The 24,028-nt window shown below is 45.4% G+C and overlaps 1 protein-coding gene across 17 annotated transcripts in view; it reads left to right on the top strand.

The window, feature by feature from the left end:
• ATXN1 (ataxin 1) overlaps nt 1–24,028 on the top strand; it is a 220,143-nt gene that overhangs the window by 57,991 nt on the left and 138,124 nt on the right. For 12 of the 17 annotated variants that reach the window (XM_075416875.1, XM_075416866.1, XM_075416865.1 and 9 more), the window contains one exon: nt 6,639–6,762. The exons of 4 other annotated variants lie outside the window; for them this stretch is intronic. The gene's annotated coding sequence lies outside the window, so the exon portion shown is untranslated. Of the gene's footprint in view, nt 1–6,638; nt 6,763–12,339; nt 12,359–24,028 lie in introns of those variants that run through there. One more of the 17 variants, XM_075416878.1, reaches the window with a different exon arrangement.

The raw sequence follows: 24,028 nt of genomic DNA, 5'->3' as shown, positions 1-24,028 counted from the left end.
TACAAGAACTCATTGTAAAACTACAGAAATTAGGTTAGTTGTTGTAACTGAAACTACTTTGATCTATTCTCTCTTCTCTACATTGTTCACTTTAAGATGCTCTTGCTGCTGTCACTATCACACTATTGCAATATTACAGTAGAATATAATCATATCTTCTTATTTGGTGGCATAAAGATGAATGACAGCAGAATATTTGGTTTTTATGGTTATGCCTATATTAGCAAGCAGTGTAGACCGATGCAGAGTGTGGTGAAAAACTTGGTGCTGGGATCCCGAGGTTCACACCAGGCACATTTCAGGGTTGCTTTTACTTCTGAGCAGTCTGGTGCTGCTGACTGCTCGCCCTGGAGAACATGATGCCTCTAGTTTAGTTCCTCCCAAGAGGGATTTAGTTCACATGCTCCAGGACTGCCCCACAATGCAACCAAAAGCCCAGGCAGGGTGGGTTATCTGGAGAGTTGCTTCAAAAGCTACCTGCCTGGTCTGAACAAAAGCAGAAAGGTAGCCGTGCTCTTTAGGGACTTTGTGGGATAAAGGGATGAAAAGGAAGGTGTATTTTGGAGATCTGATCTTGTAGTTGTACCAGTCAGTAAAACACATCTCATAATTTTTCTTTCTTAATGTTCTTTCTTCCGTTTTCTTTGTAGTTATTACTGAAAGGGGAAGGTTGGTATGAGTAGACCTCAGAGAAGGAAGGCTGTTTTGAGAAGTCAGAAAGAAGAAATCTGACAAAAGAAAGATCGTATCTTCCTTAAGGAGCTTGTACTATGCCAAGTGCACATTAGATGCTTAACCAGTAATGACCCATGTCCAGCAGCTTGTGCTTGACTTGCTGATGTGAGTGTGTGCAACTGGAGACAGTGCTCACGCCCTAAGTTGAAGAGAGTGGCCAGATACTGCACTGAACCGAGCCAGTCGGTCATCGTAAGACACTGGCTGGGCACCCTTTATTTAAAGGTGTCTAGGCTCTTTTTGGTGTGTGTCCTGAGGCAGAGAAGGAACATATGGTATGGTGAGATGTAATGTCATATTATTGCTAGCATGACTTGGAAAAATACATGATGTTACCTTAGAGAGTAGGTGTGAGAGCCAGTCTGGCAGATGTGACAGTCCTGCTTTCTGGATCTGACAGTTGGCAGCCCAAAGAGCCTACTACCAAGCCTGGTATTTGCTGAAGTTCTCACGTTAAAGAAAAGAAAGTAGAGTAGAGATGATAGAAGCAGTAGTACAGTGTTTTCTTTAAGACAAAGAAAAGTCTGGACAAGTAGACTTGCATAAAAGCTTAGTGTTTCTCACTAAGTGTCCTGTCTCTCCTTGATCGAAACAGTAGATTGGGCTACAAAAACCAACCAGCTTTTGTAGCCAACCAACTCGCTAAATCCAGGTAGAGGACAATATTTCTTCCTCTGCCTGGAAGATTTTAGTTGCTGGCCAGACTGCTAGCATAGTGTTGCTGATCTCAGAAAGCTACATTGGTGCCAGGCTGGTTGTGACTTCGTCAGATTTCTGTTCTAAAAAAAACTGATGGTCAGGCCTCCAAAGTTTCCTGCAACAAAGGGCACCACAGGTTTCTGCTGAAGCGTCCTGTACTCTGTGGCACAGGAGATATGTAAATATGTAAGGAATATTTATTGTTCAGTTTTTCCATACAGCAGCAAACAACTGTATCTCAAAATCCAGCTTTATATAGCTAGAAGGTAGGTGAGCTGGAGTAAGTAAAGAAAGTGATAGGAAAAAAATACCAGACTTACCCGTCCCAAAGAACATGGAATTTCTTCTGTTTCCTAGAGCCCTTGCATTTGAAGAGCTGAGAATGTATCTGGACGATGTAGAGCATGCCGTACTTCATTGTCTTAACATCTCTTTCTAAAATGGTCGTGCGCTTCAGCTGCGAGAGGCACTCACCTGTGGCTTTTCATGGGCAAAACACTGAAGTTTTACAGAAGGCTGTAACTGTCTGGACCAGCCGGGCTGGTGAGAGAGCAAGTGGTCGGGATCCAGCCCTGCGTCCGCTGACGGTCCTCGTTCTCAGCAGGCAGGCGCCGAGGAGGGCCATGTCATGGCGCTGAGGAGGGCCATGTCATGGCGCTGAGGAGGGCCGTGCCTTGGCGCTGAGGAGGGCCGTGCCTTGGCGCTGAGGAGGGCCGTGCCTCGGTGAGCACGAGCAGCCGTGGGGCAGGGCTGCCTGCCACCGGACGAGGCCGCTGGCCTGTGGTGCGGTCGGTCTCTGTCAGACCTCAGTGCTGTGCTCGGGAGCTGGTGTGAAGAGACCCTTAGGAGGGTGTTGGGTCAAGCCTGAGGTCAGCACCTGGTGAGGCCAGGGTGATTACGGCTTGGAAGGACCTCACAGCCCTCCAGATAAGTGGGAGAGCGTGGCTCTGCATCACCTTTTAGTGATGAACAGGCTGGGTCAGCTCACAGCTGCAGTGAGCGCAGGACGGTAGTCCTCGCTCCAGAAATCACACAATGAACTTGCTCTCGGCTGTTAAGAAAAGAGGGGAGTTTATGGTGTTCCTGCTTACAAGCTGAAGGCAAGAAAAAGAGTAAATACCAAGTGAGGCCATATGCCTGAGCCTGCCAGATCCTAGGCAGAGGCAAGGGAGGGCAGCAGGCCCTCCCTCTTTTTCTGGGCAGAAGAGTTCCTGTCCCCGTGACAAGAGCCGCGCAGAGAGCCTGGTGCCGCCATTTCCGCGTTCATGATAGCTAGTCGCAGAACGAGATCACATTTTAACCCTCTGCTTTGTGCTGATGTGGCCTTGGCTCTGTCCTGTCACGCGTGATAGTACCACTGTGGTTTTGCCCAGGCCTGCCCCAGAACCGCTGGCCCTGGGGATGGCGATGGAGGCTGGCAGTACCGTCTGCTGCCCGGGCTTGGACGTGGGCAAGCCTGCCCCAAATCCAAAAATACAAGCGGAGTCTTTCTCTGTAGTTTGTCCTGGGGTTTAATTTCTTTCTTCACTTGATTCTTTGTTTCCACTGCTGTGGTTTTTCATTGTTTTTGATCGGAGTCGAGTCATGCTAACACAGCGAATGCACAAGTTGACTGGAATGGAAAATCAGCTCAGTCTGTTTAGCTCCATCGACCTTTTGAGAGAGGCAGCACTGCAAAACGAAGGAAGGCTGGGGGAAAAGAGGAGTCCCATTGGTGGCATTTTATCAGGCTCCTACTGTTGTCATACTTGAGGTTTTCTTAAGGTCCCAGGCTGCCAAAGCGAGTGGTATTGTCTATCTCAGCTTTCATTGAAAAGCAAAATATTTCTGCCTTCCAAGTGCAGACCAGCACAGCACCTGTTGCATTCCTGTGGCTCAGAAGGCAGAAAGACCCTGTGATTTTTGTCTGGTCTCATAGCTTTTGAGGAAAGTACTGGGTTTTGGGGAGACATGTGCTGATTGTCCGTCATTGAATTCTTGGGGGCTAGCAGTATAGCACACTGCAGGTATGATATGCTGCTGTTTTCAGGGGACCCTGGCCGAATTTGGCTTCTTTGCAGCTGGTATGGTTAACGCTGCGTGAATGGGAGGAGGAAGGGGCATTTGTACTTCAGAGTGAGCCTTCATTTGGCTCTGCTGAGGGCTAGAGAAGCCAAGCACCGCCTCATTTGTTGCACTGGGAAGAGTGGAAGAGCTGGCAAAATACTCCTTTAATTTGTTTGATGCTGCATCCATTTCTCCAGAAGGGGGAGAGTGGAGTGATTGAATGCTGAGAGCAATGTGCCTAATTCAGGACTGTCCTTCCTCCCTGACTCGAGCCCAGCCACTACAGAGAAAAATCAAGACATTTAGAAAGGAGCCATCAAATCTACTTGCGTGTGTTTTTGCAAAGTCCAGCATTATTGGAGTGTCAAGTGAGGCTTTGTATGTGTGACTGAGTAGTTCTGTATTAAGAGTTCAAAGCCAGTTTTGCTACCATTCAGGTTGCTGAGCAAATACCATAAATGCACAGAGGTGCAAGCCACGAATGGACGGTGACTGCAGGAAGAGCACACGTGCATACGGCAGCCCTGCTGCTGGTTTCTGATGATGAAATTTGGCTCACAGTATCATGATGTAGCAAAAGAAAAGGAGAGTGGAACCAGTTTAAAGTATTCTTGTTATGCTGTCATTTGGCAAACCCTGATTTGCTGCTCCTGTTTCTGTAAGAATCAGATGGGTAATGGAAGCTGTACAGCAAATTAATGTATGCTGCTCAAGATAGTAAAATGCAGGGCTACAATAGGCCTTTTTTCAGCAGCTGTAGCGCTGTTGTGTGACTACAGTGAATTCATTCAGTCTCCCCCACACTTGCTGGGAGCACCCAGGAGAAGGGAGTCATACTAGTGAAATGACTATCCAGCAAAACAGTTTCAGAGGGGCAGGCTGATGACTCACTCCGCATTTTGGTTTACAGGGTCTTTTTCTGTGGGCGTGAAGTTTCAGCCTCACAGGAGTTAAAAGTTCTATAACTTTGTCAGCATTACCAGATTATCCACTAAATCAGCGTGGGTGTTGTGTTCCTTCCATCAGCGCTCTGAGGTGGGGGGAATACTGTTACCTTTGCTGTAGAGGATGGGGAAACTGAGGCACATGAAGATCGGGGTTAAGTGACGATGTGCTGTAGGAGCCAAACTCTGATACTTCAGCTGCACTTTGGAAGCTCAAGTGTCATTCAGAGCTATGTCAGCCCTTCAGGAAGTGTCACATAGCATTTGCCCATTGATTATGCAGAAAGCCTGGGGGTAGCTGGGAATCTGCCTCTCAAACAACGCTATTTGTCTCTTTAAAACAGAGCATTAAAAATGTAAGTATGTATGGAACAGGAGGATCTTATGCTGATTTTGATCTTAAAATAGAATCCCCAGCCACCTTAAATGTGAGTTGGGGGAAAAAATGAGAGGCAGAACCCAGTTGATTCAGCGGGGTGACACTCCCTAAAATAATCCCTGTAACACTTTTTCTTGAATTAAGAATGGTTTCTAGGTGGCGTGAGTCATGGTCAGAGTGTCCTCATTTCACTTTGAACTTACAGCCATCTCTAGATTTGTGTCACAGCTTTAGAAGGCTTTGTCCTCTTCCGGAGAGTCTGTAGGCTTGGCTGTTGCAACCTTTACTCGCGCGGAGTGAGAGCAGGCTCCTTGAAGCAAGCAGCAACACCACGTAAGCGAGAAGCAGCACAGTGGAGTGGGGGAGCAGGGTGATTCAAACGGAGTATTTTGGATTTGTTTCTACCATAAGCAGCTTCGGGGAGCGGTCATGTAGGTGCAGCCTCTGTGCACGTGCTGAGGGAAGGCCACGTTCCCCCTTATTTGTGTGTTGGTCTTTGCTCTGAGTTTTGGGTTGTTTTCTCCGAGGGTGTGTGTGGGAACAAAGTGCAATGTAGAAAGCTGTACTTTCTGAATTTCTGACCACTTTTGGAAGAGTTGTATTTTCTGAAGTATGTACAGCCACAGAAGGCTGTGGATGATGTCTCCATTTCTTAATTAAAACCAATGGAAAATATTATTCAGAGCCGTCTGTCCGTGCTAGCTGAGGAGGAAAACCAAAGCAGTCTGGTTTACGTGCACACAAGGTCAAATCCTCCTCTTTGCCATGTTGTGAAAGTTTGTTGGCTTCAGTGGGGATAGTCACAGGTGTAGCCTCAGGACCATTTTGGCTTTCAGGCTTTTTGCAGTGCAAGGAGGAATATAGTTGATGGTCCTAAAAATTGTTTGTAGAGAAATAACTGGGATGCCTGTAATCCAGAGGGGCCATGCAAATACAAGACCGCGCTCTCAGAGGGAAAGTGAACTCTGCACTGCCTGGCAGCGTTTGCTCCTCGTAGCCAGGGGATTTTCCTGCTGACAGAGCCTGGTTTGGAGGCTGACGTACCCAGCTGGCTGCTGGCCTGCCCTGCTGCAGGTATGGGAGAGGGAGGAGGGTGAAACGGGGGGGTGGTGAGAAAGTGTTCTGCTAGCAGCACTCGCTGAAAATTCAAAACCCTTCAGACCTTTTTTGGTGATGGTGGAGAATGTCAGAATTGACATTAGAGACCTGCCAGTTTCTCTTACTCATTTGCTTCATTGCTCCTCCTCCCTTCCTTCCTCTCCCCTCAGCCAGGCTGGGTTTTGTAGTGCTAATGCTGCGTTGCTTCTCCAGCACTGCTACTACTTCCCCCACGCTGCTACTACAGAAATACTACAGTAACTCAGTGAAGGGAGTTGGCCGTATATGTGTTATTAGCGGTAATAACAGTGGCAGTAATAATAGTAAACCCGATGATTGCTCTCCTGTGTAGCAGTTTGATACTTTACATAATGATCTTTCTTCTGATTTGTATCTCTGGGCTTTATTCCCTTTTCATCTTCATAAATTTGTGGAGTCTGGTACTTTACATTGTGCTTTAAATGAATACGTTGTAGTGGACTATCTTGCAGATTTTAAAAATGTCACGTTTTTGAGTGGTCTAAAATAGTGGGGTTTTGGTGTGGTTGTTTTGTTTTGTATTAAAGTACAGCCCACAGAAGAGTGTTCATGCTGCTTCTGCTGGGGGGAGTTATCACACTTGCTTTAGATAACAAAATACACATTGGAGAAAGGTCAGGGATTTCCCCTGAGCCACCCACCAGTCACTTGAAATGACATTTTCGTTCTGAGTGTTTCTTGTTTTGTTTTTGTTTAAGATCCTGGAGCACAGGGAAAGAGTTTTAATGCAAAACATCAGAAAATAAAGGCTGCAACATCTCCTGTGAGAGAGGGAAAAAGGGGGATTTACAGTTGCATCTTGAAACACTCGTACGATTGGAGGTAAGTGGCTGGAGGGTCTTGTCATAAGTTACAGTTAGTTTGTAATTAGATTAATCATTATTTACTTCAGAGTGTCATGATATTTCTGTTGAAGGCAATAAAAACAGATGGGAGAGGGAAGGAGAGAACTTTAATGGCAAACCCAGAAACAGCAGTGAAAATATGTAATACACTTATCTTTCTGAAAATGGGCCCCATGAGGTCCAATCCCACAAACAGGCAATCATTTTAACATTTATAAGTGTTAAACCCAGTTTAAATCAATGAGGCTGTTCTCCCTGAAAGTTGGGCATGTGCCTAAATATTCCCAAGTTTGGAATCTGTATCATATGGGAACTCTGTAGAAGAAAGCTACTGAAGAACATACAACACGTGGCCAGAAAAATGCATATACAATTCTTTTACTGTTGGTGATAATGTCGTGAGCAATCTGATTTTACAGAATTCTTAAGTAATATATTTGTATTAAATACATAGTTCTCATGTTTAAACACTTCACTGAAATACTAAACTTCTTAACAGAGCCTGTAAATTCTACACCAGCTTTAATAATATGTCTGCCTTAATTGCTTCATCAGTGTGTCTTTGAACAAGTAGAGTTATATGCGTAAAGCAAATAATGTCCCCTTTCATAACTAGGGCTGCAAATTGCACTTGGATATTTGAATAGCAGCCGAACTAAGAGTTCCCTGACTGAGGCCGAACTGCATTGTCCTGAGTTAATACTTTTCTTTAATAAAGGCAGTTGTGAGTTGCAGGGAAAAGCTCACCTTTTCCCTCTAGACTTCAGGTTTTTGTTTTAATTATTCATTAGAAAAGAATGACCTCCAAGTCTTCTTTTGTTTGGTGAAGAGAAATATCTTACAATTGTAAAACTTTTAACCACTGAAGATGCTGCATAAATGAAAACTAAAAACCACCAGTTTTTAAACAAAAATTCCAAGTTAGTTATTCTGCCCCATGAGTGTGCTGAAGGAGACAAAATTACTGTTAGAAACCTGCAAAATCAAAATAACCCACATAACATGGAAGAAGCAGGGGATACAATCCCACAAATGTGCAGAATATCAAAACCCTTCAGCTGGTGGCATTTGCAGACGTTTGTTGCTTACCAGGTTTCAGCAGAGAGGAGAGCATAGCTGCCCCTGGTGATTGCTCTGTGTTTGCTTTGTAGGAATAGAGCTATTAAGTTTCTTTTGAAATCAACAGGCTCGCTGCGGGGAGCTAAATATTTCCTTTCTGGTCAGTGGACAAGAGCCATTGCTTGGGAAATTGTAATAGTCCCGTAGGCGTTTGTACTGATTTATCCATAAAGTTCGAAACTTTTGCAGATCAGTGCAGCCAACTCCTTTTTACGTGCAGGTCTTGCGCTAGGGACTGTGAGCCCAAACAGGAATGCAAGATTCCTTCAGTAGGAGTTGGAGGTGATTTTTGTAGTTGTGAAATGAGGTATCAATGCAAATCTGTTTGAAACCACTGCCGTACGACCTTTAGGGGCCCCGTTTCGTCCCCTCCCCTCTCTCCTCCCATCCATGCTGCTCAGGTGGGGAAATGCCTTGCTGTCTGGAGCGAGCCCTGCTTCAGGCGTAGGGTGACAGTCCTTGCCGAACTGATGAGAGGTGGAGAAGTGCACCACAGTGACCCGTGTGGGATTGGTCTCAGCGCACCTTTGCTTTCCTTCCACCCCACTCCTCTGGTGGAAAGCATTCCTCCTTAACTCTGCAGAGCAGAAGTCAAAATACTTTTATTCCTGTCTTTTTTTCATTGACGTCAGACCAGGATAATACGCATGATTTTCCTTTCACAACTGCCGCCTTGTTGCTCTCTGAGGAAGCGCGCGTTGAAGTTCAGGGGAAGGTATCTTCGTAGCATCTGTGTGGCCTTTACAATCATTTGATCAGCTCTCTGTTGCAGTCACAAAATAGTGGAATCTTTTTTTAGTTTTCTTTGTGTTGGAGAGTTCAGGAGCTCATTGGCAGAGTAGTAAAGAAAGGGAAGTTCTTTGGTGGTGAAAGATGCGTTTTAAGATCTATGAAATTGTACCGCTACTCCTGCCCTTTCTTGAGTACTTTTTTTTTCAGTATGCGAAGAAATAGTGTCCTCTTTTGTGTGCCCATGGAAGGTCCGGTGGTGTGTGCCCCGTGGTGTGTGCCACGGAGTTCTGTGGGTGCTGAGCTGAGCAGGCGGAGGGACCGACTTTCTCCTGCCTTGTATTTTTCACTGGGAGTGAATACAGGGAACTGGGCCTGCCCAGATTAAACACATGCCTGTTTTGTTTTGCCTTTCTCTGCTCTGCTTTCAGCTGTCAGCGTGCCATGTTCAGATGGCAGTGATCAGTCACAAATTGTCCCCTGTCCATGCTCCTCAGCTCTCCTAAACTATTAGTTTCATGGAGCTCTTCAACAAAGATGGCACCAGTTTGATATCCCCCTCCCCCCCATGCTAATGGAAAAAGATGTTGTTTGTTTGTTTGTGTTTTCCCCTCAAGTCAGCTGCATTAGTTCCCAAAGCAACTTATGTTAAGTGGAAATGAGGCTTTGATAATATGTGTGCTTGCTGGAGACTTGCTTAGATTTTTTTTTTCCCCTGTATATGGATCTTTTCAATGGGGCGCCTCTATTGTGAATCAGAGGGAAAGTGCATGGGCTGCCAGGCACATAATGGAATTGTTCATTTGTTTCTGTGTGTGTGTGTGTGAGCCTTTGTAAAGAGGAGGTGGTGGGGACAGAGAATGGAGACCTTCACTGCGGGGAGCTGGGAGAGTGTGGTGGTACAGCCCAGGGCACTGTTGCTGTGGGACATGGCCGTGTCTGTGCTGCTGCCGACGTGCCCGATCTGCTCAGCTCTGCTGGGCATTACTGGGGACCTGCACTGCTTAGCATGTTACGTGAAAATGGGTGAAGCTTACACAGTCGTTGACTGTGCTGGCTGTAAACCACGTAAGGCAAAATACTCGAAAGCTGTAGTATTTCCAACACTTGCCTTAAACCATGTGTATTGGCTTTCAAAAGAGTGATGTAAATATGACCCATGCCAATACCGTGCATCCTCACTGTGAGGTTATTTATTATAAAGGACGTATGGTATAAGTCCTTTTAGTATGGAGTAGATAAGAGCTTGAACCAGAGCCTTGGATCCAAGCCCACCAGCAGCTTTGCTAAAAGCAGGATCCAGGTCTGAAGTCAGTGGTTCACACAGTTTCTAGTAGAGAGTGGTTTTAACTTACTCCATAAAACAGGAGTAGCCAGAAGTTTTAAAATGAGGCTTTTAAATGAATTCCTGCCTTTTTCTCACCCACTGTTCTCCTCTGCCTTAGAAGGTTATTGTGAAAGCACACCAGCTATTTTCTCCAACCCACTGTGGCCAGGACACACCAACGCAGCGAGTGGAGAGGGGTCTCTGTGCTGGTTACCATTATACAGTCTTATGCTTTTTCTCCGGAGGAGTTTTTCTTCTTTTCTGCTGAGGAGTTAGACCTCCTTTCTGGATGAAGGTCATTAGAGTCACAGCGGAGGCTTTGGAGGTAGGAACTTAAGTTCACAGACACCAAGAAACAGTTGATCAGCCTGGCATGGAGCAAGCCAGGCCATAGTGACTGGACTTCCCACCCCCTAAAAAGCCCTCTCTTCTGATGCCATAGCTGAGTTACAGGCATGAAAAATTAAGGCATTGTAGACAAGAAATGCATGAAGCATAAACTTTTCTTTCCTTGCTAGAAGTGAGACTCTGTTCTTATTCTCCCTGTTCTCCTTTGCCTTTGGACACAACATTTTTAGGGCTTTTCCATCCCTAGCTGTGCATTTAGTAGAGAGGCATCTGGTTATGTGTTACTTTACACATCTGTCACATACGTCAGAGTCAAATCCAGCACCCAGTGACTTTATGTGGATTTGCGGCACTCCCTGTAGGACTTTGAAGCCATAGACCAATGAATGGCTTAGGAGGATACAAAAATGCAGTATTTCAATCTACTGCGTATACTACTGCAGTTTATTGCATATATATTGCATATACATACTGCAGTCCCCTCTGTGTTTGGCAGAGAAAAGCTGGTATGGGGAAGACGAGAAGTGCTGGTGAACTGGGAAGTATTTAGGTGTGGCAGTTAATTCACTCACTCCTGAAATGATGCTCCCCGTCATATTTCTGGTTGGTAGTACGAAAAACAGTTTTCATGGTGATTTGAACATCTCTAAAAGATACTGCCCAAACAGCTGATGTTGTGTATTTCAAACTTAACTTCAGAGTTGTTGAACTGTGGGGTGATGTCAAATACCTGAGGTGGTATCGAGAGCTGAGGCAAAGCTCAGGCTTTGCAGTTTAATCTGGAGAATCTATACTGTTCACAGCCTGTATAGGAAGCATGAGTTAGAAATAACTCTCTTTCGTTTGAACTGCATTTCCTTCACTGCTAACCTCATGGTTCAGGGTTCTGCATTTCTTTTCCTCTGGTTGTGAGTTCTGCAAGTGTATAAAGTTTGGAGAAACCATGTGGCTCCTTAGCTGGTCTTTTTTCATGATCCAGGTAGAAACCAAATGTCATAGATGTTATTTCTACAAATGAGGAAGCGGGACTGTGGATTTGTGTGCTGTGCATGCCATTGAGCAGACAGACTTCATTTTAGCTTTTGGGGTTTTTGTGTTTCCCTGGTGGGACTGTGCTCTATGCTGACAGTCCTTGGATAGAGCGGTTGAGAAGAGCGATGCTGATAAACTCGTGTGCACGTTGTCTGCTGTTCTGCTGATGCGTAGCGGAGTAACTGCTCGCCATCTAGGGAGGTGAACGATGGCCATCGTAATGGCAGCGTCTGTCAGCCAGTGCTTGGGAGCCTCTTGCTAGCCCACTGTTAGAACCTGTTGGCAGAGTGTTAGAGGTGGCTGGGTAACACAGGGGTTAGCACAGGGGAGCTGGAATGGGGAAGATTTTGTTTAATACAGGAGACCGTGAAAATGCAAATTTGGGAGAAGGGACGCTACGGCAAGAGCCTGAACACGGAGCGAGCAGTGTGCTTCCCCTCTGCTAGCGGGCTCGGCAGTGGAGCCCGTGTGGGAGCCCTGACAGAGGGGAGCCGTGGGTGCGAGGAGAAGCCATCCCGAGGGCTCACGCACCCCACGGCCCACCTGCCCTCTGCAGCCGGGGGTCCTCCAGCAGCTGGCCGCCCTCTCCTCCCCTGGCTCTCTGTGGTGTGGTTGCTGTGGGCAGAGCGCTGCAGATGCTTTGTTTGAAATGATAATATTTTACGCTGTTACTGTGGAGTACTGCAGTATTTTTTGTAATTATGGGCTGGATGCCAGTAATGTACAATAACATTTTGCTCTTCCTGTGCTGTTGCTACTGTAGGCATTCGTTCCAATTTGGGCTGCATTTGCAGTACGTGGTGTTTTTTTTTTTTTTTTCTAGACTCTGTTCATTATCTATTGTGGATATTTTTGGATTATTCATTTCTGCCCACGTCTGTCCATACAAATCTATCTCAGAAAGTACTTCAGAGAGTGGCAGTCGCCGTTGAACAAGCAATTGTTGTGGCTTTCACAGATACATTCCTGTGAAAGTATGAGGCAAGAACGAGATGAAAATGAAGATGAGAATTGCTTTGTAAGTTTAAAAATGGGTATGGCTGTAAAAGTGTTTGAGGCAGATATGAGGCTAAGCCTTTCTTTGACTGATGGTAGACATGTTTAGCGCTGAAGTCCTGCTCTGCACCAAGCCATAGGTGGCTGAAACCTCTGCAACGGCAGAGCCTGGGGGGCACTTACCGTTGTCAGAGCCTGCAATGATTCTCTGCAGTTTAGGTTTTAGCTATGAGGGGTTTTTTTATTTTATTTCCAGCAGAATGTAATCATAACTTGGAAGATGCTCAGTAGCGTTCATGCCAGCGATTGTTTATGAACGTTGTCATGGTCTGGAGATGAAATTTTGTGAAAGAGAAATTAAAGTTCTAGACATGAGAGTTCACAGCTAGTCAGCCTACACGCAGTTGGCTTCTGGAAGGTAGAGGAGGTTGAGTCCAAAATGAAACGAAGGAGGCACAACACAAAGGAGACAATTAATTTGTTTTCTGGTAAATTTGGAATGAAATACAGTGTGTTATACAAAAAGGATTGCACTTTTCTCGTATGTAATTTTAGTGCCCTTTTACTGTGCTGACTCACCAAACTACTTCAGCTTCAGCCTGCATTTGGTTTAAATTACCTCGGAGGCCTGCATTTGTACACTGCTCTGTAAAGTACTTCTCATCTGCAATCCAGATTTTTTTCTGTTTTTTTGGTTGTTCGGCATTTCAACTGACTTGTCTTTTTTCATTTTCCAGGTCTCTGTTTCACTAACATTTGAAACCAATCTCTCTGCATGCCTGCTTGGGCCCTGCAATAGGCAAAGGCCCTGTTGCAGCAACAGACAGAACAAGGAGTGAATCACTGCTTTCTGCCTTTCCATTAGATTACCTAAACCACTATGCATAAATATTGCTTTATGTGCGATACAGCAGCATGATTATCTCACTGCATTGACGGAACAGTGCTGGAAGTGAATATAATTCTTCTTCTATTACATCTTTAATGAGCTACAATTAAAAATAGTGTGTTGGCGTGCCAGAGGAGATGTGTTATTCTCAGAACTTTATTGAAGCTATTTTGGCCGCAAGACTTAGTTAATATTATGTTGTTCTGAAAACCTTAAGAATTAAACAGCAGAAAAATCTGCTTTGCTAGGTGAAAATTAACCGGACAGTAAAATCCATCGACTAAAAAGATTCAGATCTGTACTGAGTGCGAAAGCCTGCTTTTTGTCTGTCTCTAAGGATGAATTTTTTATTTTATAGTAAAAAAAAAAAAAAAAAAAAAAATTCACAAAGCAGCAGGTTTCTGCAGAGTTAGGTCCCAGGTCCCTTGACACTGTGGCAGCAAGTCTGAGTCACAGATAGCTCAAAGCTGTGAAGCCTAATACTCTCAGTATTCAAAAGCACACCTACGTAGGAGTTTAATTTCAAATGCCTCTTGTAGCTCTGGGGTTCTCCCCTGCCCTCCCCCCCCAAAAAAGAATTGAACAGTCATTCTTAGAATTTTGCAGAGAAAAAATTTCTCAGCACTCATGGCTATGTGAAGGACTGATAGCACTTAGAGATCAGAAAATACTGCTGTCAATTTTAGCTTGATGGCATTCCATTCTCTGCTCCAAAACCCTGATGAATAACAATGGATGAGTCAAAAATTTCTTGGAATTTTCTTTTTTTTTTCCTCCCCCCCTTGTGCAATTCCGTTGCCATTTTTAGCATGGACAGCAGTTCTCCAAAGAACGTCTGTGTGCTTGAACTGTGATATTTTGAAAATTCAGGACAAAATCGAGTCGAGTGTCAGATGACAAAATCATTTGATGTTTCTGTGCATTATGGTAACATTACGTGAGCTTTATTGAAGAATTCACAATAAAAGGCAGGAGGTGTTTTGTAGAGAGGTGTTGCATCTCTGCTTCAGCAGCAGCTCCCTATCATGCTGCTTCATTATGTTGTGATGAGTTTTTGCTTAATTATTTTCTGTGTTATATCAGCTGTGCTCAGGGAAGTTGCCTGACAAAACAAGTTATCAGCAGATTTGGGAGACTTGGACCAGCTTGAAGCACTTGTTGAACCACAGGATCCTTCTGTCTTTGCCTTGGTTTTCTGTGTGAAAAACAAGGATTGTATCTCTTCTGTATTTTAGCAGGATGTTGACAGTAGAAATACTAAGGACAGAGAATTATGCGGATACTACTCTTACCTAAGTGATGTGGTATGTTTAAGATAAGCAGTGTTGTCAGCTGTTCTTGGCAAAACCACTGGGGTTACGATGAGTGGAATTTTTAACTCTTGAATATTGTTTTTATTTAATTTCAGAAATGGCCTGAATCAGGCATATTCTGACATACCAGAATCAATGTGTGAAGTATGAAGCTGCTGAAAAGAAATGTGAGGGGGAAACAGGTTAAAGTGATTGTAAAGGGAAGATCTGTACGTTTTTCTTCTGCAATAGATAGCTTGTATTTTACTTAAAATTGGCCAAAAAAAACCCTGAGAGAAGTAAAAAGTGCAAGTGTCCCCTTAAGAGCTGCTGTGTCAAATTTGAAGAATGATTTGAATTCAGTCGTTAAAGTGTGAAATGGGGAGATTTTAGTTCTGCTTTAAATTATGCATCTCAAATTAACCTTAGCTGCAGAGTCTCTGCTGACGCCCCCGTAATGACACATTATTGGTACTAATGGCTTCTTTGTGACTTGAGATACAAACAAACGTCCTAGACAGAAACATTTCGTCTTTGAACAAAATAAAACACATGGTGTGCATTTCCACCTTGGGTTTTTAGTGACAAAGCCCTGCTTTCCTGGTGGCTGGTGCTCGTGAGCTCTTCTTTCCAGCTTCTGTACTGCTCCTTGTCCTGGCAGGCGAGTGAAAACCTGCTTTACAAGCTTGGAAGAGCAGGAGAGCAGTAAATTTGGAATGCGCATGGAGCCTGGCCAGAAGCTGAATATTGTAGGGAACCAGGACAAAGACTGGCATGTGGGCAGTGGATGGCGAGGGGGAACTTCTAGCAGATGATAATCTGCGGAGGAAAAGGACCCCAAAATTGTGAGGGAAATGGAGAAGAGATGCCAGGACTTAAGGAGAAAAGTGCTAAATAAGGGAGGGATGAGAGTAATAAATAACATAAGCAGTACTGTTTCGTTAGCCCTGTATGTGCCCTGCTGACATGAAAAGGGGCTGTATTTTTGGAGCTCTGTGCACTTAAGTCTTCCTTCTGAACCTCACTGTCATTCCTTGAAAAACTCCGCCTCTACCCAGAATTTTACACATGGGTTTTGCAGTTTTCTCTGTGCTAGTGGTGTCTCTCCTGGGGTGAGTGGCATAGTTACTACCTGCATATAGCTAGTGAGCAGGCAGCCTGAACATGGCTGAGAATAAGTGAGAATGGCGTAGCCTGGGGAGCTACATACAAAAAATGCACAGAGTTTTATGAGTTGGTGAAAAACGAGGAGCGGCCCAGAATTTAGATCCTGGCTTCTCTTCCCAAAGATACTCACTATCTCATTCTTTTATCCTCATTTTCTCAGTGAGAATTCAAGATGTGGGATGTTGGATGCGTCCTCTTGCAAGCTGCAGCTCTGGGAATTTGCTTGTTGGCTGTGGCAGGGGTGATGGAGAGGAGCTCCTGCTCCGTGGCTGTGTTGTGGGGTATGTTACAGGCTGTGCGACGTTGCATGACATTCTGCGTGGGTCTGCTCTCAGCAGAGAGTGCAGGGGAGTAAGTCATCTTGTGATATTGTGGATCCAAAGCAGGACAGCATCTGAGTACGTAGAATCAAATACAAAAAAGTATTCAGATACCTCCTTTGTATTCCTCAAAGGAACCATGTTGCTGAACTGGGACCCAAGACTTTTTTTTTTTTTTAAAAAAGTGGATATACTATACGTCACATTTACTAATGCATTAGAGGTATTTGTATGAATAATTAGAACACCATTTAGGATTGCCACAGTAATAGAGCAGAATGTGTTTTGTCATTTTTTGTTCCTTTTTGTTGAATGATGAATTTATTGATTTCTTCCATTAATTTAGAGTAGGTATCTTGAACATTATTGCAAATTAGCAATGCTCTGCTTTACGTTAATAAGCTGTTGAGAGTGCTAATGGAATGAAAAGAAGTCAGAATTCAATAATAAAGGTCTGAAAAATTGAGGCCTAGGATGCATATCTAGTATTTTGCATCAAATAGGTTTGTAAAATATTAGAGCCTTTGTTTGTCCTAATTGTTAATTCAAAAAAAATATTCGCTTTATATTCATTATGAATAGCCTAATAGCACATTGGAAGAAAAAGGGAAAACAGAGGCAACAAGCTACCTCAGATTTTCCGTTGTATTTGTAGTTAGCCTTAAGCTGGTTGGAGTCAGAGGGAATGTGTTGTGTGAATTGGAGTGCAGAATTTCACCGTTAAAAAGACAACAGTCCTTCTGAAACCATGCATGAAAAAAATAATAAACTTCTGAAACTGAGGTCTGAAAAACACAGAGGTGTGATCGAAGAGACCTGAAGTAGGAATTGTATTAAATTTCATATGCATGTGCACACAAAATCTTTTCCTATTTCTTAGCTCAAATTTCTTGATTTATGTCTTTGATTTTTCCTTACTATTTACATATTATTCATCAGCCTGTTTTCTTGTATATTTTCCTGCCCTCAGAAATACCCGGTTTATGAATATGCTACAATGTATGTTAAATACGAACACAACAATTGTTAGGTCAGTGTTGTTATGATCCTTTTCATGGCTGTGTTTCTCCGTTTTCCAGCTACAATGGACAATTTGTCCTAACGAGTGAATTAGCAGCATATGTTTTGTTTGGTACTGTTGTTTTAGCCATGCTTGGAATATGTGTTTTCATATGTATATTTGGGCCCAGTTTTGGAAGCAATAGTGTGTTGGCTAGTTCTGAATGATACCTAATCCATTGGGTTGTGTCAGCTTCTGAGTGTTTGTGACATGTATGTCTGATGGTGTGCATTGACCTCCTCCTCCCTGTGCGTCTTGCTGCGCGCTCGGAGTTTGTCGTTGTACACATTACTAACACCGCACGAATGGTAATCAGTGACGGAAAGAACGTAAGATACAGCGGGTGCTCAGGATGCATTTATTTTTTGTCTTTTATTGTTTGGTCTTGATATGGTGTGAGTTGGGCATGTTTTGCGGGGTTTTTTTTCAGCTGAATGCTTTTTCTTGCCCATTGATGAGAAATGGGAGGGGAGCAGTGCTGTCAGTCGAGGCCTCTGCTCATCCCACAAGCCTTATGCTAGTCGCTATACATACTTACTTCATACCTAGCATTTTTCCAAGGCTTTGCAAGCAGGAGCTCATCCCTTCTAGAGTCTAACAGCTCTCCTGCACGTGTGCCTTCCCAAAACGACCATTTGTTTGGGGCAGGGGTTGGCCCCGTGCGTTGCTCGTGCTGTTTGCTGCCACTTGTTGTGCCGTGAGAGGCACATGCTTCTGCCTACCAGCTACAGGCAATGCCCAGATTTTACTGGAGAGAAAGAGTTGGTCTGGCTATAGACACAGCTGCTCGTTAGTCTAGGCTTTAGCCCTGGTTCTAGGGAATGGTTACCGCTCCAGGCTTAATTTGAGGTGCCTTGCTCTGTTGCCATAATACAAAATGAGCTATAGAAACTGTCTGCTGCGCAGGGGGATGCTAGAGTATCTGTCTCAATATGGAAAGTGCTGTATGAAATTGCTCCACTTACTGTTGTTATGTGTAACACCTACAGTGACTACAAATGAAGGATATTAGAGGAGGGAAAAAAAATCATATTATTTCAGTTAGTTTACTTTGTGCATATTTGACAGCCTTCTGTGTATAGTCAGTTACATAATTTCCTGGGATAGTCAGATTTCTCCTTATTTCTGTGGCTCTTTTCTCTCAGCGATAGGGGAAAGAAAACACATTAAGAATCAGAAAATGTGGCTGTAAAGCCAGAAAAAATTGTCGGCAACCTCAAGAAGTGATCTAAGTATGTGGAACTGCTTTTGGCTCATCTTCCAAAGCAGCTGAATTCTGGACTAACAGTGCCCTTTTGGGCTGCATTTCAAGATGGTGTGATTGTGCCCAGACAGGAATTACAAAGATTGATAGCAAGCCCAACATATCCTTGCTTTTCACGACAGGTTTGCTCATTGCCAGCAGAGCAATAATAGCACACTGGTCAGTATAAACACCAGAAGCAGTAATTGCGGATTTTGGTCTCCATTGTAGAACATGTTTAGGGTTATGCTGTTTGTTGGGTGGTGGGTTTGTGCCCATAGTCCATGGGGAATAAGAGCTGTCCTCCCTGTTCACCTTCCCTTCTCTCTTGCTTTTATGCTTCCATCTTGAGTTGGGAATGGTGTCTTTCCAAGGACAGAGCAGGGCAGGGAGAGCATGCCTAGCCAAGAAGATAAGAGAATAGGTCATTCCGAGATACCAGTGTTTTACAAGGCACATTTTTTTCCTGCATATCCTGCTTAGGAACTAGTAAGGAGCCAAATTTTCCCCATGTGTGTATCAGGAGCCTTTCTGCGTCGGGGCTGCGCTGGAGCTGAGCACGGGGTTTCTGCTCCTCGAGGGAAGGCCCTGTGCTTTTGCTGTGTTTTGGCAGCCTGGCATGGCAGCAAGTTGTTAACCTGTGTGCGTGTTGGGGTTTTTTTCATCTGCCTTCCTTGGTCAACTGAAGCTCTGTGATTTTCTAACCCACTGTCTGTAGGCTGCTGTTTTACGGTCTCATTAAGGTGGCCGGGATGGTGACGGCAGCAGTCCTTTCCCCTCTCCCCCGTGGGTACTCATTAGATGGCTTCCTTGTGCTGACATAAGCGTTGTGTAGTCATGCTCTGAGCCAGATCTGGGAAAGAAGCCAAGTCAAAAATAATCCCTTAAAAAAAAAAAAAAAGAGTACGTTTTCAGCAGGATCTGTTCCCAGACCTAGCTCGCTATCATTCTTACACCGGCTTGGAAAGCGTGAAGGTTTGTCCTGGCACCGGAGGGAGGTGGGGATGGGCAGCGGGGCGAGGTGGCTCGGGGTGCTGCTGCCGTGTCCCTGCCCTCTGGTGTGGCCTCGGCCTGAGGGGCCTGGGCTCCCGTGAGCGTGCTGCCTGCCTTGCCTCGGGTCTGCCGGCCTGGCTGCGCTTCTGATAATGTCTGAAGCTGCGAGGCGATCTTGCCTGAAAGGCAGTGTTTGGAAGTGTGAAGACCCCCTGAGCTCAGCAATACGTGGTGGCTGGTAGGTGGACCCAAATCGACTCTCCCCAGCAGTAAAATGCTGTTAGCAGGGGCTCAGCTGCTGACCTTGTCAGGCCTCCTCTTAAAGCACCATCCTGCCATCTCACTTTGGGTTGAATTGCGCCCATTTTGGGGCCGTCAGTTGTTAAACAGCTGACAGGAGAGGCGCACAAAATGCTCTCTGCAGATGATGGTTTGTCTCAAGGGGCAGGAACAGTTCACCTCCTGGGCCCCGACTGCAGGCGGGGGCTGCACTTCCAGTTGTGGGGTGGGGAGATTTTTCATTTGTTTTAGGTGTTTTTTGTTTTTTTTTTTAATCCTCTCTAGGGATCAAAATTTATGGAACCTGGGAAAGTCAGGAGGTGAGACTCCCATCAGTTTTCTTTTGGGTGGCCAACTATTTAACCCTGAAGTCGAACAGGTCTTTCTAGCCCCACCTCTGCATAGCTTCTCTTAAACACCTGGTAGCATCTCTGTGGCCTGTTGGGTCCACCGCACGGGGCTGCGCTCCTCTTTGGCTGGGGTGCCTGGGCTTCACCTGCCCGGTCCGCCCCGCTGCATGGGCAGCCCTGCTCTGCACCGTCACCAAGGAGCTAATATGAAGACACACATTGTGGTTTCCTGCTGTTTTGCTTTGTAACCAGTCCACTGGTAAATATAGCTTGTGTGTGGTTATAAATTCATTCTCTCATTATGGGTGGTTGTTGTGCAATAATTATGTACAAATTACGACCGAGGATTGTTGTGGATGGGGGTTTCTTTTGTTTTGTTTATTTATTTATTTTTGTGCACTTGGTGTGCCCTGCAGTGGGAAGAGCGGGCTTTGGTGTCTGCCCTAACTAAGAAAAGAGCCGCAAGCAGGTGTCAGGGTTTGGTGTGGACACGGGCACTGTCTCGCAGGGTGCTGACCTTTGTGTGGCACCACTTGCATGGCTACACGGGCACTGCAAGGCAAATTGGGGCCTGTGCTGTTCAGACACCTTTTTATTTTTGCTTTACTCTGTGGGCAGACATGCTGTCCCTCCCTGCAGGTTTGGTGCTGTGCCTGTGTTTATTCTGAAATAAACCCTTCCTGTCTCTTTGGAGGTGTCGGCGGGCCGCTTCCCAAAGCCATGGTTACTCTAGCTGCTGCCAGTCCTGCTCTCCGGGCAGGGTCCTCCAGGTCCTGCTGCCTGGCCAAGGCGGTGGGCTTGCAGTCTCTGCCCCCAGCAGAAGTGCTCAGGTCCTGCTCCCCAGGGGTCTTCCTTTCAGATGGGATCCCTCCTGCGATCCCTCCCTCTGTTCAGATGTGGGATGAAAATAAGGGCGAGGTTATTATTGTGTCCCACCGCCCCCCATTCCTTTATTTAAAATTGCAGTCAAGCAGATCCAGAACAACACTGCTTGTCCCTGCTGCGTTCACATTTTCCTCCCATCCCTTCTTTAATTTTACATTATCCCCTGCGCTGTGTTTGCAGGCCATATGTGTCCTTTGAACTCTGAAGAATCTGTGCCAAAAGAAAGCCTTCCTCTGCTCCCCTCCTCCCATCATGGAGCCGCTCTTAGATACTTGCGATGAGCGTACAATGCGGAGCAAACCCAGAAGAGAAGTTCATGAGCGAGTGTCTGCAGATTTCCCCAGAGCTCCAGAAACGCTTGTGCTTGGTTGTTGCTTTTGCTCTTTAAACCTACAGCAGTTCCTCGAGTCCGTGACGGCCATTCCGGCTCTGGGAGGTGTTGGAAACCCCAGTTTGGCCGCCGTACCCCCGGTGAGGTGGGGGGACTGCTGAGGCGGCTGGCGGGGTGCTGCAGCTCGGAGTGCATGGAGGAGGGTGGAGCTGGCTGTCACTGTGTCATGGTGCTCAGCGGAGCCCGGGCAGGGGAGCAAGCGGCTTCGCGAGCCTGCTGTCGCAGGACGAGCCCTTCAGCCGTGTTCCTGGGGAGAGGTGGGCAGGTTGCCTGCCGCAAGCGCACGGGAGTGGGAAAAGTGAATCTCATGCCGTTAAACAAAAAGTGGGAGAATTGCTTCTCATCACTCGCGAGCTGTGGAGAAGAGGGGTGCGCTGCTGGGTTGGCATGCCCGCAGGGCTGCCGCGCAGCGGGCTGCCATCAGCCGCTGGTTCAGCCGGGGGGACGGGACTGCTGTAGTGTTGGGCTTGAGTTTTCCATGGGGATATCCTCTTTGGAGAGGGGTGCAGGTGCCTTTTGGGTGTCTGCCTCTTTGGCTTCTGAGAAATGTCTTGTGTGTTAAACCAGGTTTCTGACCTCATTTCTCAAAGGAGTTTTAAATGGGGAGAAATAGGAGTATTAATTAGCGCCTCATTAAGTACTTGTAGTCAAGTATGATAATTTTCCTGAAAGGGTAATGTATTAGATGAATAAAAATTCTCTCCATTAAAAAATGAATACAAAGTCATTTTAAACCACAAAGATTATTGTACATTTCTGAAAAATTAATGTGATTAAAGCAAAATATATTTAATAAATTAAAAAGACCCTGTTAGGCTGTTTAACTTGTTGATCTCTAATTAATTATTCTCAAAACTAGGGCTTCAGGACTTCAACCTTACTTGCAGGGACAGGAAATAATTTTTCCCCAACTTCATTTTTTGGCTTGTAATTATTAGGTTTGAGTTGTGGGTGTGGTGGTTTTCCTTTCTTTTTTCTTTTTTTTTTTTTTTTCTTTTCTGTTGTCTTTCTCGGAGATTGGCCACAATGAAAGATGAGACCCTACACAGAGTAGAGTGGTGATCAGAAGTAATAGGGATATTTCTTTGATGGTTTTGATTAATGTGACCTACCTATGTGCTGATTTCTAGATTTGGAGCTGGGAAGAAATATTTTCAAGGATATTTCCTCCTGTCCCTTTTGTTTGTGGCGTGGTGTAGGTCGTGTCTGCTGGGATCGCATAGGCTTCCTTCAGTTACTCCATGTGACTTCACACAAGTTTAATTTTTTCCGTGCATAGTTTGCCACTTAGATTAGTTTTGGATTAGGCAGAATCACAGAATCACAGAATGGTAGGGGTTGGAAGGGACCTCTGTGGGTAATCTAGTCCAACCCTCCTGCCGAAGCAGGGTCACCTACAGCAGACTGCACAGGACCTTGTCCAGGTGGGTCTTGAATATCTCCAGAGGAGACTCCACAACCTCCCTGGGCAGCCTGTTCCAGTGCTCCGTCACCCTCAGAGGGAAGAAGTTCTTCCTCATGTTCAGACGGAACTTCCTGTGCCTCAGTTTGTGCCCATTGCCCCTTGTCCTGTCACTGGGCACCACTGAAAAGAGCTTGGCCCCATCCTCCTGACACCCACACTTCAGATATTTGTAGGCATTTATGAGGTCCCCTTGCAGCCTTCTCTTCTTCAGGCTGAACAAGCCCAGCTCCCTCAGCCTCTCCTCATAGGGGAGATGCTCCAGTCCCCTCACCATCCTCATAGCCCTCCGCTGGACTCTCTCCAGTAGCTCTTCATCTTTCTTGAACTGGGGAGCCCAGAACTGGACACAGTACTCCAGATGGGGCCTCACCAGGGCAGTGTAGAGGGGAAGGAGAACCTCCCTCGTCCTGCTGGCCACACTCTTCTTGATGCACCCCAGGGTCCCATTAGCTTTCTTGGCAGCCAGGGCACACTGCTGGCTCATGGTTAACCTGTCGTCCACCAGGACACCCAGGTCCCTCTCCACAGAGCTGCTCTCCAGCAGGTCCACCCCAAGCCTGTACTGATGCATGGGGTTGTTCCTCCCCAGGTGCAGGACCCTGCATTTGCCTTTGTTGAGCCTCATCAGGTTCCTCTCTGCCCAATGTCCTTAACTCTCTACTGAGCAGCCTCACATTCAACTCCTTAATGAGAATTGCTCTGCATGTTGTGGAAGACAATAAAGCAAATGGTTGGAGCTGGAGACATAACCCAGATGTGTGGGTTTGCCATAGTCACTGATGAAGTTCATGTATTTATTTAAGGAGGACATAACCAATGATAAGAAAGCTTGGTGTAAATCAAAGCAGGTACCAGGTTTATAGCAGCCTATTTAAAAAAACTGCGGGTTTCGTGGCATTAGGAATGAAGGCACTTCTTCATCAGTCTCACCACAAACTTTGCAAGTGTTTTATCTCCTCTTGCTTGGCATGTTCCCGTGGTAGGAATATCTACAGGGCAGGTATCTGATACTTGAGTCCTGCCAAACACTTCTTCCTCGTAACAGGTCACATTCTGAGAATGCTAGCAGTCAGTTCTCAAGGTTTACTAGTTTATGATTTTTTTATGATTTAGGTACCTGAGATCCATATGACTTTTAAAAAATATTAGTAAAGTTGTCCAACAGGCTACAATATACTATCTGGGCATTTGGGTACCATACCATCCTTTCTCAGGTGCCTTTTGAACTCTAAGGCTGTTCAATGATGATGACTGCCAATTTTGTTTCACCATGACACACATCTTTAAGTATTATCTGTGTCTAAGCAGCCGGCCTTTGCATCTGATTCTCCACCCTTGTATTTTCCTCTCAGCTTTGC

This window comes from Opisthocomus hoazin, chromosome 3 (assembly GCF_030867145.1).
Source record: "Opisthocomus hoazin isolate bOpiHoa1 chromosome 3, bOpiHoa1.hap1, whole genome shotgun sequence".
NCBI lineage: Eukaryota > Metazoa > Chordata > Aves > Opisthocomiformes > Opisthocomidae > Opisthocomus > Opisthocomus hoazin.
Note: the sequence above shows the minus strand (reverse complement) of the source record. Positions and strands in the feature narration are given on the sequence as shown.